The 15,458-nt window shown below is 41.9% G+C and overlaps 1 pseudogene; it reads left to right on the forward strand.

Moving 5' to 3' along the window:
• LOC130845402 (cyclin-Y-like protein 1) overlaps positions 1-15,458 on the forward strand; it is a 39,451-nt pseudogene that overhangs the window by 21,165 nt on the left and 2,828 nt on the right.

Below are 15,458 nucleotides of genomic sequence, written 5' to 3' on the forward strand. Positions count from 1 at the left end.
GGTTTATTCTGTATGGGACTCTCTGTGCTTTTTGGACTTGATTAATTATTTCCTTTCCCATGTTGGGGAAGTTTTCCACTATAACCTCTTCAAATATTGTCTCAAACGCTTTCTTTTTTTCTTCTTCTTCTGAGATGCCTATGATTTGAATGTTGGTGCGCTTAATGTCACCAAGGTCTCTGAGACTGTCTTCCATTCTTTTTATTCTTTTTTCTTTTTCCTGCTCTGTGGCAGTTATTTCCCCCATTCTGTCTTCTAATTCACTTATTCATTCTTCTGCCTCAGTCATTCTGCTGTTTATACCATCTAGAGTATTTTTAATTTCTGTTATTTTGTTATCTAGTACTGCTTGTTTGTTCTTTAGTTCTTCTGATTCCTTTTTAACTGTTTCTTGTATTTTCTCTATTTTGTTATCGAGATTTTGGGCCATCTTTACTATCATCACTCTGAATTCTTTTTCAGGCAATTTTCCTATTTCCTTTTCATTTATTTGTTCTTGTGTATTTTTATCTTGTTCCTTCATCTGTGGCATATTTTTTTGTCATCTCATTTTCCCCCCACTTTGGATGGGTGGAATTGTGTTCCTGCTGGGTCTTGCTGTTAAGTTGAGAACCTCTGGGAGACTTCACGGTAAAGGATATTTCCTGGGAAGTGGGTTTCCCTGTTAGTCCAATGTTTTGGACTCAGAACTCCCACCTCAGGAGCGCAGGCCTGACACTGGGCTTGTGTATCAAGATCCCACAAGCTGTGTGTAGCAGGGAAAATGAAAAAAAAAAAAAAAAAGGGGGTAGGAGAACAGGAGAACAATAGCAAGCTAAAAAATACAATAGTAGGAAACTAACAGATGTGTTAGAAAAAATTTTAAAAAAATGATGGGGCAACAACTGGATCATAAAACAACTGCAATATCCTAAGTGAGGGGGTGAGAAGGAAAAAAAAAAAGCCAGAAAAGGCCTTGGCTGTGGGGACGGGGCTTAGACAAGGGCAAGGGGTGGGGAATGTTAGGTTATGTGCCGAGCCTACCCTTAGAGAAGGCCCTGGGGGTGGTGGGGAGTGGGGCTTAGGTCCAATGAGGTAGAGGGGCCTGGAAATGCCTCTGATCCTGGGAGCAAAGGACCAGGTCAAGGTACCCAGCAGGCTCCCTGGGCCCAAGTTGGTGGGAGAGATGCAAGTACCTCCCCTAGTCCTCCAGTCTTGGAGGGCCCCTCCCCCTTGGGTTCTCTTATTTCTCACTCCCTCTCTCCTATTCCCCTAGAACCCTTACAGCTGCAAGGGGCACTGAAAGGCAAGAGACCAGACTCTGATGCCCAACAGACTTCCCAGGGCCAACTGGGCTAGGGTAATGCTTGCCGCACTTCCCCAGATTTCCCAGTCTGGTAGGGTCCCTGTCTGCCTCTCTTCCTCTTCTCCGCCCCCCACTCTCCTAGGTTCTAAGCAGCTGGAGGGGGCCCGGAGAATGAGGGACCAGGTCCAGGAGCCCAGTCGGCCTCCCTGGCCAAGAGAGCAGGCAAAACACCCTCCATCCTCCCCTGTCCCCCAGTCTCAAAGCTCCCACCCCCTCCTGTCTGCCTCTCCACCTCCTCGCCCCTCCTCCCTCCTTCCACACCCCCCAGGAGTCAGGCAGCCTGGAGGGGGCCTTGGAGTGTGGAGGACCACACTGGGGAGCCCAGCAGGCCCCCAAGCTGGGGAGCTCAGCAGGCCCCCCGGCCTCCTGGGTGGGAGAAACCCAACTGTGGTTTCCCCGATCTCCCCAGCCCCCAGCAGTCCCTCCAGGCAGGAACCTCTCCCCTCCCCCAGCCACCCCCCAGGGGTGCTGATCCGGTCAGGGTTCCTCTTCCCCACCCCCCTGACTTCCCCCAGGTCCTACCCGGTTGCTGCCAGGTTCCTGCGGTCTGCTTGGGCCTCAGGTCCCCCGCTGGCCTCCAGTAACTGTTCTATTTGTGGGGAGACACGATCTCTGCATCTTCCCACGCCACCGTCTTGACTCTGCCCCCCCATTTCTGTTGTTAAGACCTTGTTGAACATAATGAGAAGGAGAGGGCCTTTGTGTTGGTTAGTTCTAGAAAAAATTATTTCTTTATGAATTGTAGTCCTAAAACAGTGTATACTACTTTGGAAGCTACTCTTAGAAGAAGGAACAGCTTGTCCCCTACTGGCACCATAGTGAATCTGCATTTAAATTTCATTGGATTTTGTCAGATTTATCCCACTGTGCATTTTTTTTCCTGCACTATTTCTGTATGAAATTTCACTTCTCCTTCCTGACCCCGAAAGTGGGGGAAAATATATCAAACCAGTCTTAAGGAACACACTCTCAAGCTTAATTTCTTTGTAAATGCAGTTTGTTCGACTGAGGTTTTAACTTGAGATACATTTGATTTTTGTTTATATATCTATAAATACATCTCCAACACACCGTAACAGTCACGGCAGAAGAACAATAAAAGAGATGAAGTTTTGGAAACATGGCTGTGGTCAGGTGTATACTTAAGACGTGAACAGTGTCATGATGATGAAAACTGTTCCTTAATTTCTGGGAGCACCTCATGGTCCACAGTTGGAGATGCACTTTCAAAACCCCCTAATGATGAACCTTTCGAATTTCTTTAAGAGAGAGAAGGAAAAACCAAACAGGGTGCAGAGCTTTCTGACTCCCTCGGTGTTGTCCCCAGAACGTTAATGTCTCCTTAGGATATGAACGTTGACGTTGCAGAGCACAGTTTGGGAAATGCTATTTGAAAATATTAATCTCCTTAATTTTATTTTCCATCTTAAAAAGATAAGTAATTTGTTTCTAATGTGCCAGGCTTTTTTTAGCTATGTAAATTATCAGTAACTTCTAGTTAAAAACAGCAAGTTCACAATCACAGTAATGCAACTTTCCTGTCTTACTTATGATAATAGTTGTGGTCAAATCATGTTTCAGCAAAAGCGGAGCCCTGTCTGTCTCTAAAGTCCTGAGTTTTGGCACTGAATGTTTTTATTTAGCCAAGACACTAAATCTGTGGGTAAAAAAATCACTACTTTGGCTAGAGTCACAGCTTCTTTTGAGCTTCCTAGGTGGCGCAGTGGTTGGGAATCCGCCTGCCAATGTAGAGGACATGAGTTCAATCCCTGCTCCAGGAAGATCCCACATGCCGCAGAGCAACTAAGCCCGTGTGCCCAAAAGAAAAAAAAAAAACAGCTTCTTTTGAATTCAAAAGAGCCTGATGTTCTAGTACATACTTCAAACGTAGTTTTAAAGATTAACCTTGCTCAGACAAGTAGGTTTCATGCTTTTTTTTTCCAATCTAGTCTAATTTTTGGAAGTACAGTAAATTTTAATTAGCTCTCATTAAGTTTTAAAAATGATCATTCAGCATATTCATTATTGGTGAAATAAAGGTTTACTGAGCTAATTAATAGGGCCAATTGGCTTTTCGGAATGATTTTGAAAAATGTTTTATCATGAGATTAGTTTTCAATGGGGTAGTTGTTCTCAGTGGGGTAAGTGAGCCCTATTAGAATCACTTATGCAACTTTTTCAAGATATATGTCTCTAAACACATGAATTCCACCTCCGCCCGGCCCCCAAGACACAGTGTCTGTGTGTCTGTCTCTCTCTCTCACACGCACTTTTTGACAAGAGGGGGAATGTTGTGAGGCATGATTCTATGGACGAAAGCATCCCAAGTGATTCTGATCTTAACCCTACCTCATTCATCCTAAACGGTGCTGCACATTGCAGTCACCTGGGGATCTTTAAAAACAATCCTGATGCACAAGTCATACCCGATGCCAGTGAAATCAGAACATTTTGAAGCAAAAGCCAGGCAGTTTTTAAAACTTCTCAGGTGCTCCCAGTGTGCAGCCGAGCTTGGGAGCCACTGTCTGGTTTGAGGGTAGGAGAAAGAGAACTGCTTCTGATAATTGGTGGGACCTTGGGTAGGCCAGTTTTAAGCCTTGGTTCCCTTATCTGTAAAATGAGCTGTTTAATTAAATGTCATCTAAGGGTCAGTGGTCCTTTCATCATATAACTTCTAATTCTGTGATTTTAAAATCAATTGGAAGATGAAATTTCGCAGCACTAGAGAAGTATCCATCTTTGATGCCCACAGTGTTACAGGCCTTTATACAAGTGCTAAGATTCTATAGACCTACTTATACAATTCAGATTTGCCTTCCCTCAATTATTTTGAGTTTCATTTTAGACACTGAGAACAAAGGGAAACATATAACTTAACCAGAGAACCCCTTTGTCGCCTCATGCACAACATCTGTGAATAACTTAGAAATATAGGAGCTTAAAGAGTATCTGAGGACTTGTATCTGTCTGTTCATTAATACTTTGTTTTAAGTAATTTGGAAATACCTGTCAGTGGTCGTATACTGTGTTGTAGTATGCTGCATTATTAGCACTGCTTATTCCAGGGTCGCCAGACCTATCCTCCATTTTGTGGCTGTAAAATTTTGCTATTAAAATTTCTAATACTTAGGTAAACGTGATTTTAAATCATTTTATTTGGTATAGAGCACTTTTATTATTTACTTTTAGGGAAATAATGGAAAATGGATGGGTAGGTGGATAGTGAACTCAGTCAACTGAGACGCAGGGCCTAACAAAAAAGCCACACACGCACACACCACCTCCTGCATGACTTGAATCTAAGCATGTGTATAGATAAATATAGCTTGTACAGGACGAAAGTTTCTGTGGGTAGAAGGACAAATACAGGGGAAATATGTAATAATTTATATATTATAATAACCAAAACACGTCTTCTAACAGCATATCTGGCAGTTTGGGTCTCCTAATTTCGCTAAAAGCCAAAGAACCTAAAACCAGAGGGAAAGCACCCATGGAGTACTGCTCTGAATTAGAGGATGTCAGGGCCACTGGACATCTGGAAGGTCTTCCCTCCCCGCCAACCCCTTTCCAAAATGTCTTCAGGCCTAATATGATAAAAATCAATTATTACAATATATTTTTTTGCCTCCGCAGTGTGACCTTAGCAATATATTACCACATAAAGAACAGGTGAGCTCTTTTTAAACCCATCTTGTTATTCCAGCTAATTAATTTACAAGGTATCATGTTTAGTATTAGGTGATAACTATAGACATTATTGGAGTAAACTTTTATTAGTAGAATGCCTTTATTATAATATTGAAGTGAGTCTTTTATTTTTATCTCAAGACTTAATTCTTAAGTTACTGGGTATCTCAGAGTATTTGCTTATGTGGATTATATTGATATTAACTATATTAGAAATTGAAATTGAGAATCAAAACGTTAAATCCATTGTATGTTAAAACAGGGTTTTCCTTAGCACTATTGAAATTTGGAGCTAGGTAATGCTTTGCTGTGGGGGGTCGTCCTGTGCATTGTAGGGTATTTAGCAGCACACCTGGCCTCTGCTCACTAGATGCCAGGAGCGCCTTCTTCTTTCCTCCACATTAGGACAACCAGAACTCTGCAGCCATGGCCAGAAGTCTGCTGGGGGTGAAATCACCCCTGCTTGGGAACCCCAGTGTTTAACATAGGTCATTTCTTAAACTGTTTTCCACAACAAAAAAGTTGAGAGAAAAGTATCTCATTGTTAATAGAAGACAGCTGATTCTTACATCTGCTCTGTCTTCAGTCATCTGTTTTGAGGAAACAATATGAAGAAGATCCAGCCTCATGCAGATGTATAATTGGGAAAAGGTGTATTTTTAAAGCCTTCAGATAATTTGGTATATTCTTTGATACTGTACTAAAAGTCCACATGTGCTAGTTTCTTAAATTAGTTAAAATGGAATTCTAAATCATATCAATGAACTTGTAGTAAATACTATGTTAAATTAATACCCATGGAACTGTCATGCATACTGAGTGGATCTCTTTACCTGTACATGATTTTATATTATTATACATCGGTCATTTGGAAAGTATTGGTTCACATTTCTTTAGACAGTGTTAAAAACTCACTTTTGTTAGTATCACCTTACCAGTCTTACCAGAAAGGTCTTTAAATATTGAGAAGTTGTCAAGCTCACAGTAGATCAAGCTCACAATAGGAGTTACAAGTTTTCCAAAAATCCTGATATTTTTAGCTTGATGGCTTGAATTTTATCATTAGCAACAAATACGTTAGCGTTATTTTCCTTGAAGTAACAGGCTCACTTTGTTCATTTTTGGAAGAATGACTGTCAGTTGTACATTCAAATAAAGATGGTGTTCTATGAAAAAAATGGTTCAAATAAAGATGGTGTTCTATGAAAAAAGTGACTTAGCACTAAGTCACAAATTCTTTTCCTTAACACAACCATATTTCAGTATGTACAAGTGCTTAATGCATACTTTCCACTTACTCAGAATATTAAAAAGAAAGATCAAGGCTTAAGAACAGTATTGATTTTTATTGTTTTATCAGGGATGTTCTTAAGTAAAGCAGATTTGTTTTTAACTGCAAGTAGCTGTGAATAATTGAATGACTTCTAATTGAGTTTGGTACCACTGCTCAGAAACCAGCAGTTTTACCCACTTTTGCTTTTATGTAGTCACAGCAAATGTCAAACAATGTAAAGGCAGGTAATGTCTTAGTATTCTTATAAAAAGAGTTTTCACATCTTGGGCCTCCTGAAGAGGGGATAGGGGAGAATCCCAGAGCCCTGCAGACCACATTTGGAGAACTGCTGTGTAAATTATGAGCACTGTGTATTAGTGTGGTGAAATTTTAAATAAAAAGCCTGGTCTCTTTTAAAATAAAAAGACAATTGCATTTTTAACTCAAACTGTTTAAGAGAGACAAGAAGAAATACACAGTAAGAATATAATATAAAGAAATAAAGAGAAAGAAATGGGGAAAAACTGAATCTCATTCACATTCATTGAAGTGAGAAGACTTTGTTGCCCACCACCACTGCTTTATAAAACGTTCTTGTATGGATATATTTCCGTGTGAGGTTAGAGGAATGGAAATATATTGGTTTGCTAGCATTGCCTGTTAGGGAGGGTTAGTGCTTGTGAAGGCAACTCTGGCTGGTGGTTGTAGAAAAGATTTCAGAGTTTGATGTGCTGAATAAAAATAGGTCAGGAAACCTTTCTAAGGGCAGAATCCAGGACAAGAATTTGTAAAAAACTGTTTGCTTTGTCAAAGGTTAAGCTTCCTCTACTCCTCTCTCTACTCCTAGCAGATATGTTACTAAGATAGTAACTCCTGAATTAACTTTTTAAATGCATATTCTTATTTTATAGAGATGCAAATAGATCCCTGAATATTTTTGATGAGAGCTCACATCCACTCACCGTGTCAGTTTTATTGAAGTATTTTTCTCTTATAGTTGTTTATTTCATGCTGATTTGCTTTGAAATTAGTTACTAGAAGGAAATTACTCCCTCCAGCTCAAGGTCTAAATCATCTTCCTCTGAAGTCTTCTTCCCCACCCCATGTTGTGTCTAGTCATTTTACCAAAGGCATGTTGTATAAGGGGTGTGACGGATAAGAACTGAGTTGTGCTTTGTATGATTAGTGAGCAAGTAAGTACACATACCCAAGTAACAGAAGATGTATCTTTTTGAAGGATGATTTTCCATGACATCAAAGAATGCAAATATTTGTAAATAAACCTAACAAATGTGGTAAGACCTCTAAGAAGAAAATTAGAAAACTGCTTAAATTTTAAACCAATTAAAATGACAAAGTTTTAAGATTCACATCTTCAGGTGCTCTGTGGCCACATGTGGCTGGTGACTACTGTATGGGACAGAGCATTCTTAGAGCCTTATGGTTACAGGACCCTGGAAGTGTTTTTTTCAAAGTTGATGGCAGAAAAGTATGATGACACATGGTGATCAGCAAGACTTTTCAACCTAAAAAGAGTTGACATCTGGTTAGAATTCTGTGGGGAGAAAGGTGGAAATATGTAAATTTTCTGAGGTTGCACCTGTGTTTTTCTTTAGTGGGTGGTGGTGAGTATTAAATCACTGTAGTGTTTTAGGATCCCATTGTTTATATTTAAAAGACTCCAAGACATGTCACCCAACCAAAATTACTTTAAGGGGCACATGGGCCCAAATGTGAAGACTGCTACCTTAAGGGGACTTTTAAGTATTTTTCTTCAGTGGATGCTTATATTGCATTTTTTCTTCTTTTAGCAAGAAAAGCTTCCAGAGGAATACTTTAAGCATGATCCTGAACTTAAATTCATTTACAGATTTGTTTGTGTTCTGTTTAGTGCTGCACAACTACTGCTGAGGGTGCAATAGTAACTTTGGTAAGATACGTTTTCTTTCATAAAGCATCTGTAGAAATTTCTGTCTTGTGCACAAGGTGTGGTCCTGTTTTTAAAATGAAAGTAGGTTCCTGAAATGATCCTCAGAACTTTACTAAGAGAAACCTATGAAAAGAAAGTAAAATATACACATTTGAGCTTAACAGTCATTATGATTTAAAATGTTGCCATTGCTCTTCTTATCACAAAACAATTGCTATTAAAGGCAGCAGGAGAGAGTTCTGGTTTCTCCTTGCACACCTCAGGGCACACATGCACACACAGTGCACACACGTACACACAGACAAGGCGTGCAGTGGTGGTAGGATGGGGGCGATGACTCATCTGGTCCCCAGGCAGAAACGGACTCCGTGTAGTTCTAAGCTGAGTCCCAGGCTGTATTACCTAGACAGTTTGATGTATAGCTGACTGAGAACTGCTGCCCTCAGTTCTCTGTTCTTGGATGATGATGTTAACCATCCCCGCTGTCCTCCTGTGCCTGCATGTGGAGTTGCCCAGGATTAGGGTGCCAGCAGTACTTGGAAAGGCTTTACTCTAGTTAGCCTGCTAAACTGCAGTTGCGTGAGGACCTTTGTGTCATCCATACTGAATTCCTACGGTAAGAGCTGATCATTTGAATAATAAATCATATTCAAGTGAGAGGTAGTTGGGATCGTTTTACTTACTCCTCCCTATAGCACACCTGTACGGGAAAGTCAGCGGCATGGTCCGGAGGGAAGGAATAGTTAGGCCGCTGCCCGCTTCTGTCCAGGCAGAATCTAGCAGAGGAGGCTTGTCCTTTTGAAAAGAGACCCCTCAGTGGACACTGGATCAGACACAGGCCTTTCCTTGGAGCTCCAGGCCACTTGGAGTGCTTAGCGCATGCTTGAGAGAGGCAGCAGTGGCGCTTGCATGTGGAGAGCCAGGAAATGCAGGGAGGAGAGCATCTGGGGCTGGAAGAGGGGCATTTCTTTGTAGACATGTTGAGTGTGATGTACCTGTGAGACAGCAGAGTGGCGATGTCTAGTAATCATTTGAGTGTATGGGACTGGAGCATGAATCTGAGCTAGAGGGAGGGCATTATGTATAGCTGTTCAAATGCAGAGAAAGGATGTAAAATAAAAAGTGGGTAGAAGATCTGTAGGGACGGATAGCACTTAAGGGCAAGTCCCCAAAGGAGTGGCTAGAGTGGTAGGAGACCCAGGAGGGAATCATAAGAGATGCCAGGAGAGGTTCGGGAAGGAGAGTGTGGTCCAAGTGCTAGTTGCTGCCAGGGAGTTGCTCATGTCATAAATACCCCCTAATACCTACTCTGTCCCTATTCTAAGTGCTGGGGATGGAGGAGAGAACAGGTTGAATAAAAGTCTTGCCTTTATGGAGCAAGTGTGGAAGACATAAGTTTCTGTGTTTGTTTTTAATTTTTAAATTGTATTTATTTTTTTGGCTGCGTTGGGTCTTTGTTGCTGTGTGCGGGCTTTCTCTCATTGCGGTGAGCCGGGGGGCTCCTCTTTGTTGTGGTGTGCAGGCTTCTCATTGCAGTGGCTTCTCCTGTTGCAGGAGCATGGGCTCTAGGTGCACGGGTTTCAGTGGTTGCAGCATGTGGGCTCCATAGTTGTGGCTTGTGGGCTCTAGAGCTCAGGCTTAGTAGTTGTGGCTCACGGGCTTAGCTGCCCTGCAGCATGTGGGATCCTCCCAGACTAGGGATCAAACCCATGTCCCCTGCATTGGCAGGTGGATCTTAACCACTGTGTCACCAGGGAAGTCCTGCTCAGGTTTTTTGAGTTTAATTGTTGGTGTTTTTGTTTTAATTTTTATTAGAGTATAGTTGATTTACAATGTAGTGTTCATTTCAGGTATACAGCAAAGTATAAGTATCTTTTTTAATGAGTATTTTTAAAAATGAATATTTCAAGTAGTTGTAAAAATCAGGAAGAGAAAGCAAGGTAAAGGAATAAAGTGATTGGAGGGGCTTACTGGAAAGATCAGGAAGAGCCTCTTTAAAGAGGTAACGTTTGAACCTGGGCCCTGGCCTAACCGAGGAAGAGCAGGAGTGCTGGCGTTACAGGCAGAGGGGACAAGGGCAAGGCTCTGAGACAGGAACGTGTCCCGTGTGTTCAAGGAACAGCAAGGTGGCCGTTGTGATCAGAGTGGGGAATGAGGGAAAGAGCATAGGTGATGAGGTCGCAGGACAGTGCCATACTGCACAGGGCCTTGTAACGTACAGGCCACGCCAAGAAGTTATTTGTTTGATGGGAAAACTCTGGCAGATCTTGAGCAGGCACATGAAGTATACTTAATTGAAGAGGCTCTCCTGCCTGCTCTGGGGAGAAGAGACTATAGTCTGTTGAGAGTCAGAGTGGAGGCAGAGAAGTCCGGAGGCAGCAGCAGTAACACAAGTCAGAAGTGACAAATGTTGGGTTGGCCAAAAAGTTGATTTGGGTTTTTCCATAACATCGTAGGGAAAAACCCAGACGAACTTCTTGGCCAACCCAGTAGAAGAGAAAAGTGGTCTGGTTACCAGGGAAGGTAGAGACAACAAGAATCTCAAACAGATTGGAGCAAGAGAACTCAAATGGAGGTTTTTGGTCCCAGCAGCTAGGCGTGTGGCAGTGTCTTTCAGTTGTGAGGGAAGGCCTGGGCTGGGGAGCATTGGGATGAAGAGCCCTGTGAAGACACCAGTGACCGTGGCAAGAGTAGTTTCAGTAGAGCCACGGCGGCAGGGGACGGACGACAGTGGGCTAAGGAGAGGAGGCAGTGAGGAGCCAGCGTCAGGGCGTTTCCTGAGGACAGATGCTAGGGGTCGTGGGGCATAGGCTGGGAACAGGTAAGTGTTCACAGTGGAGGAAATCTCTGACAGAGAGGGAGAAATTGTTCAAAAAGAGGTTAGTTGTGGGAACAGTATTCTGCAGAAGTGAGATGGGATCCACTTCATTCATAGAAGAGTTGGCTTTAGTGAAAAGAAAGAAATCTCACTCCCACTGAGACAGGAGGGCAAGTGGTATAAATGAGTGTCGGCACATACCAGGTTTGCCAGTACAGGTGAGAGGAAGTGGAGAGGTTGCCAATGTCGTTTTAAGTGCCTCTAATTAGTCCCGTAGAGAATTGAACCTTGTTAGGGAGATTCATTCTTAGAGTACTGGAGAGTGCTGAGTTCTCTGGGGAATGCGAGCAGAATTTCACTCAGAACATACACATATAATCTCAATATCCATGTTTGAAAACACAGTTGAGTTTGGAGAGCAACGGCAAATCTGAGCTGTCAATCTGATAACCTTCAGATAGTTAAACATACTCTTTAAAATGGGAATTTTTCTTTTTGTCAAATGGCATATACACTCTTCTGCAGAGGTAACCACAAGTCACAGCTTCCCTCTCTCATCTTTACTCAGCTGTTAACTTTGTCCATTTCTTTGTAGAATAGACATTTGATACATGTAAAAGAAATCGTGACATTCACTCACACACTGCCTGGCAGGTTTAGAGGGGCCTCAGGGATGCAAACACGGGCAGCTCTTTCCACCTTAAAACCAAATGAATTGAATAAGCTGCAGATTATGTAAGACAAAAGTCAATTATTAAATGATAATGGAGATGTGAAAAATAGGGGATATGAAAAAGACTATCCTTTGTATGCATGTGCGTTCCTTAAAAAGGTATTGAATATGGGAATGCTCAACAGTTATAAAGCCCCTCTGTACTGCCTGTCCTGCTGTGCCACACAGCAGCCACTGGGAGGCTCTCTTGACCACCAGTTTTTATCTTCAAGTTCATGCCGTAAAAGGACTCGTTACTCTGAAGAGGAGATAAAGACGTGCTCAGTCTTACCAGAGTTTTACATACTCAAGCGTTATGTAAAAGTGCCATGTAACCACCACCAAGTATGGTAGGTACATTGCACATGCAGGCACTCAGGCATTTACTGAGTGGTTGAAATCCATGCTGGGCTGTATGTGCTGCCCTTTACAAGTGGGAAGGTAATAACACAATGCCTGTCTTTCGAATGCCCTTTGTCCATTCATTCCTATGACCAAAATTGGGTTGGAAATTCACATGGGCAGAGTAGAAATATCAGACCAACAGAAATACCTGACCTACAGCTATGACTTGGCTTCTGGCCTTGGCTGGCCAAGCAAAGTCTGTAGAACCAAAGAATAAAAGGCATGTCAGAAACAGATGAAATCTGTCATTCCTAACAATTCTTCTCACAGCACTTCAACTGAACTAAAATCAAAGATCAGTGCTCTACTTTTTGCAGGTTTACTTAGAAAGGCTTTTAACTTATGCTGAGATCGACCTTTGCCCCACTAACTGGAAAAGAATTGTTTTGGGAGCCACTCTTCTTACCTCCAAGGTTTGGGACCATCCGGCTGTATGGAATGTGGACGACTGCCAGGTCTTCAAGGACATTACAGTTGAGGACATGTGAGTTTGTAAGGTTATGGTGAACTTTCTATTTTCCAATACCTCATTTGCTCCCATAAAGTTTACATTTTAAGAAATGTTACATTTTAAGAAAGGTTATATTGTGCAAAGAGCTGAAATAGGCATAAAACTACAGACTTCTTCCTGTCTAGCTGTAGTATAACAATTCGTATTTATTTCCCATCATTAATTGGTAGGTCTTGATGTGTTATTGCTGTAATATTCTGCTTGATAAATTGAAATTATTTTTCCAGTGGTTTTTTCCAGACATTTTACAAGCTCACTACAGAAAAACATGGTATAGTAAATAACTTCACGGCTTTCTTAAAGTTGTCTACCAGGTTCAGACCATTTTTAAGGGGCACACGTCTGGCCTCTGAAGTAAGTGGCCACCATTAAGGTCTCAGGGCTCTAGACTACTGTGAGGTTATAACTTCAGCCTGAGTCACACATTGTATATTTGCTTTTGCTGGTCTTTTTCCTCCTTTTTATCTGAGGTTTTGTTGTTATAGAAACCATCATGTACAGATAGCCACATATAAAGGTTTCAGATCCCTGTGTTCCTGTCTCCTCCCCTATTTAGGAGTATTGCCCATGTTTAGAAATAGGTCTGCTGAGTTAGGAAACTCTGATCTCTCAGACCAGGAAGCATCACCCAGGCCTCACCCAGGGCACTCAGCAACCACAGCAGCACTTTGTGGGACCTTGAGTTAACTAGGCAGGTGCTCCTCACAGATGGCATGCTGACATGGGCATGAAACACCAGGCTTCCAACCTATCTGCGGTGAAGGGCCCCAAGGGTGGGAGGCAGGATGAGCCAGAGAGGTATTTCTAGCAGACTCTTGAAGTGCTCACCTGACAGTGAAAATGTCTTTGTGGGTGGCATGTAGCAAAATGTGAAAGGACACGTCTGGATTATATTGAACAGAAAAGGCCGATCAAGATCATGGCAGGCAGTGGCCAGAGTTTGCTTTTGTACCTTTGTACCTTACTCTAGATAATTCAGAATTACCAAAGTGCATATTTAAAACAGAAGCGAGGAAACTTGTGACGAAGTGAAGGGACCAGTGCTTGTTGGGATGGTAGCTGTCAAAGTGGCTTTTGGTGAAAATGTCCACGTTGGTGATAATGTAAACTAAGTAGTCATGGGGATGTTGCTGGTAGCCATCGTAGTAAACCGTGTGATGGCGGATAATGGCTTTGAAATGAATAGAAGTACTTTTGGAAGTTGCAAAAACTAAAGTGACTTTGACCATCGGTATCATCAGTCTTTAAACTGGTCCCTTGAAGGAAGGAAAATTTGTAATCATAAACACCAACCCTGCCATGATGGCAGCTGAAATTTTCTGAGAACCTGCCACTAAGCTGACCGGCGCTCAGGTTCCAGTTATAACATCAGAGAACATGCAGGACAATGTGTGGGTGTTCATAGATGTGAGCCCAGGAGCCTTGGTGGCAGTGTCTAGCTGCAGGAAGAAACATTTTAAGCAGCGCTTCTCTGTGTAGAATGGAGAATCACCCGGAGTTATGTGTATAATAGGCTGCTTTTGTTGATGATCTTTGGAAATTGGAAAGCATTACCACAAAGTGTTGAATACACATTTGTTTCATCCCTCTGCTGTTGACTACTGTTTGTAATGGTCTCACTTTGAGTCTAAATTGAAAAATTGGTGTCTAACAGCTTTTCTTTAAAACTTTCTAACATTTATGTGTCTTATTAAAGTATATTTCCCTTCAAAAGACTACGTTAAAGTGAGCAGCTGCTGTTCAGAAAATTTTCTGTGCCTTTAAATGGTCTGCTCTTCAGCCATCTAGCCATTTAAAAAACAACAAAAAACACAAGGTGCATATTCTGTAGGCATAATGCTTTTCTTCAGCGATTAAGGCTCTATTAATAGACATGTTAAGCCTATGAAGTACTGTATTTCCAGACAATTAAAATGTATTCGTGGAGAAAATATAGAAGGGATAGTGAAGCACATTTATTCCTGTAGTAAATGAAGTCCTGATTAGCTGATTATCGAAACATTATCTGATTTACATTTCTATAGACTTATGGACATAAGAACAGGAGATTATTTTGGAAGTAGGTTCAGTTAGGTTTAAAGTTCAACAAATGAGAAACCTCATTTCTGCCCATACTCTGCTCTCCATACAGGAGAACATCAAGCATTGATTGACTTATCCAATAGATAAGATGTTAACAGTTTAAAACCCAGAGACCAAATATATTGTAAAATAAGCCACTCTCATATTTGTGTTTACCATTCTTATATAATTAGCTCTCTACATTTAGTGATTGCTGTGAAAATGGTAAGATTTACTCTAATTTTATGTTTATTTACTTAAACATTTGGCAAGCAAATGGCTATATATGGTTCTGTAGCAAAGGCTTGCTGCCAGCACTCTGCTTTCCCACTTCACTGAATTCGCCCTCTGCGGGCATGTGCGCGTTCTGTCCAGGCAGGGGGCTGCGGGGCTGAGCATCCGGGGCTGCTCTGTCAGAGGTCATATCATAAAGTGGGTTTAGTCCAGCCAAGACAGCTATCTTTAAGCTTACTGCCTTCTAAAGCTGAGAAAGTACATCCTGTCCTGTCATAGTGACAGCTTCTCACCCTAGGAAGGTTAAGGTGAACAGAAACTTGCATTAGGGCCTTTGACACAGCCCCATGCACTGGAGCAGGGGGAAGGGATTCCCTTTCTCATGGAATGTAGCTTGTTTATTTATTTATTTATTTATTTGCGATGAATCCTTGTTGCCTCAAGAGTTTCCCCCCCTCAGAGATAATAGCAGCGGCTCT

Source organism: Hippopotamus amphibius, chromosome 2 (genome assembly GCF_030028045.1).
Source record: "Hippopotamus amphibius kiboko isolate mHipAmp2 chromosome 2, mHipAmp2.hap2, whole genome shotgun sequence".
In the NCBI taxonomy this organism is placed as follows: domain Eukaryota; kingdom Metazoa; phylum Chordata; class Mammalia; order Artiodactyla; family Hippopotamidae; genus Hippopotamus; species Hippopotamus amphibius.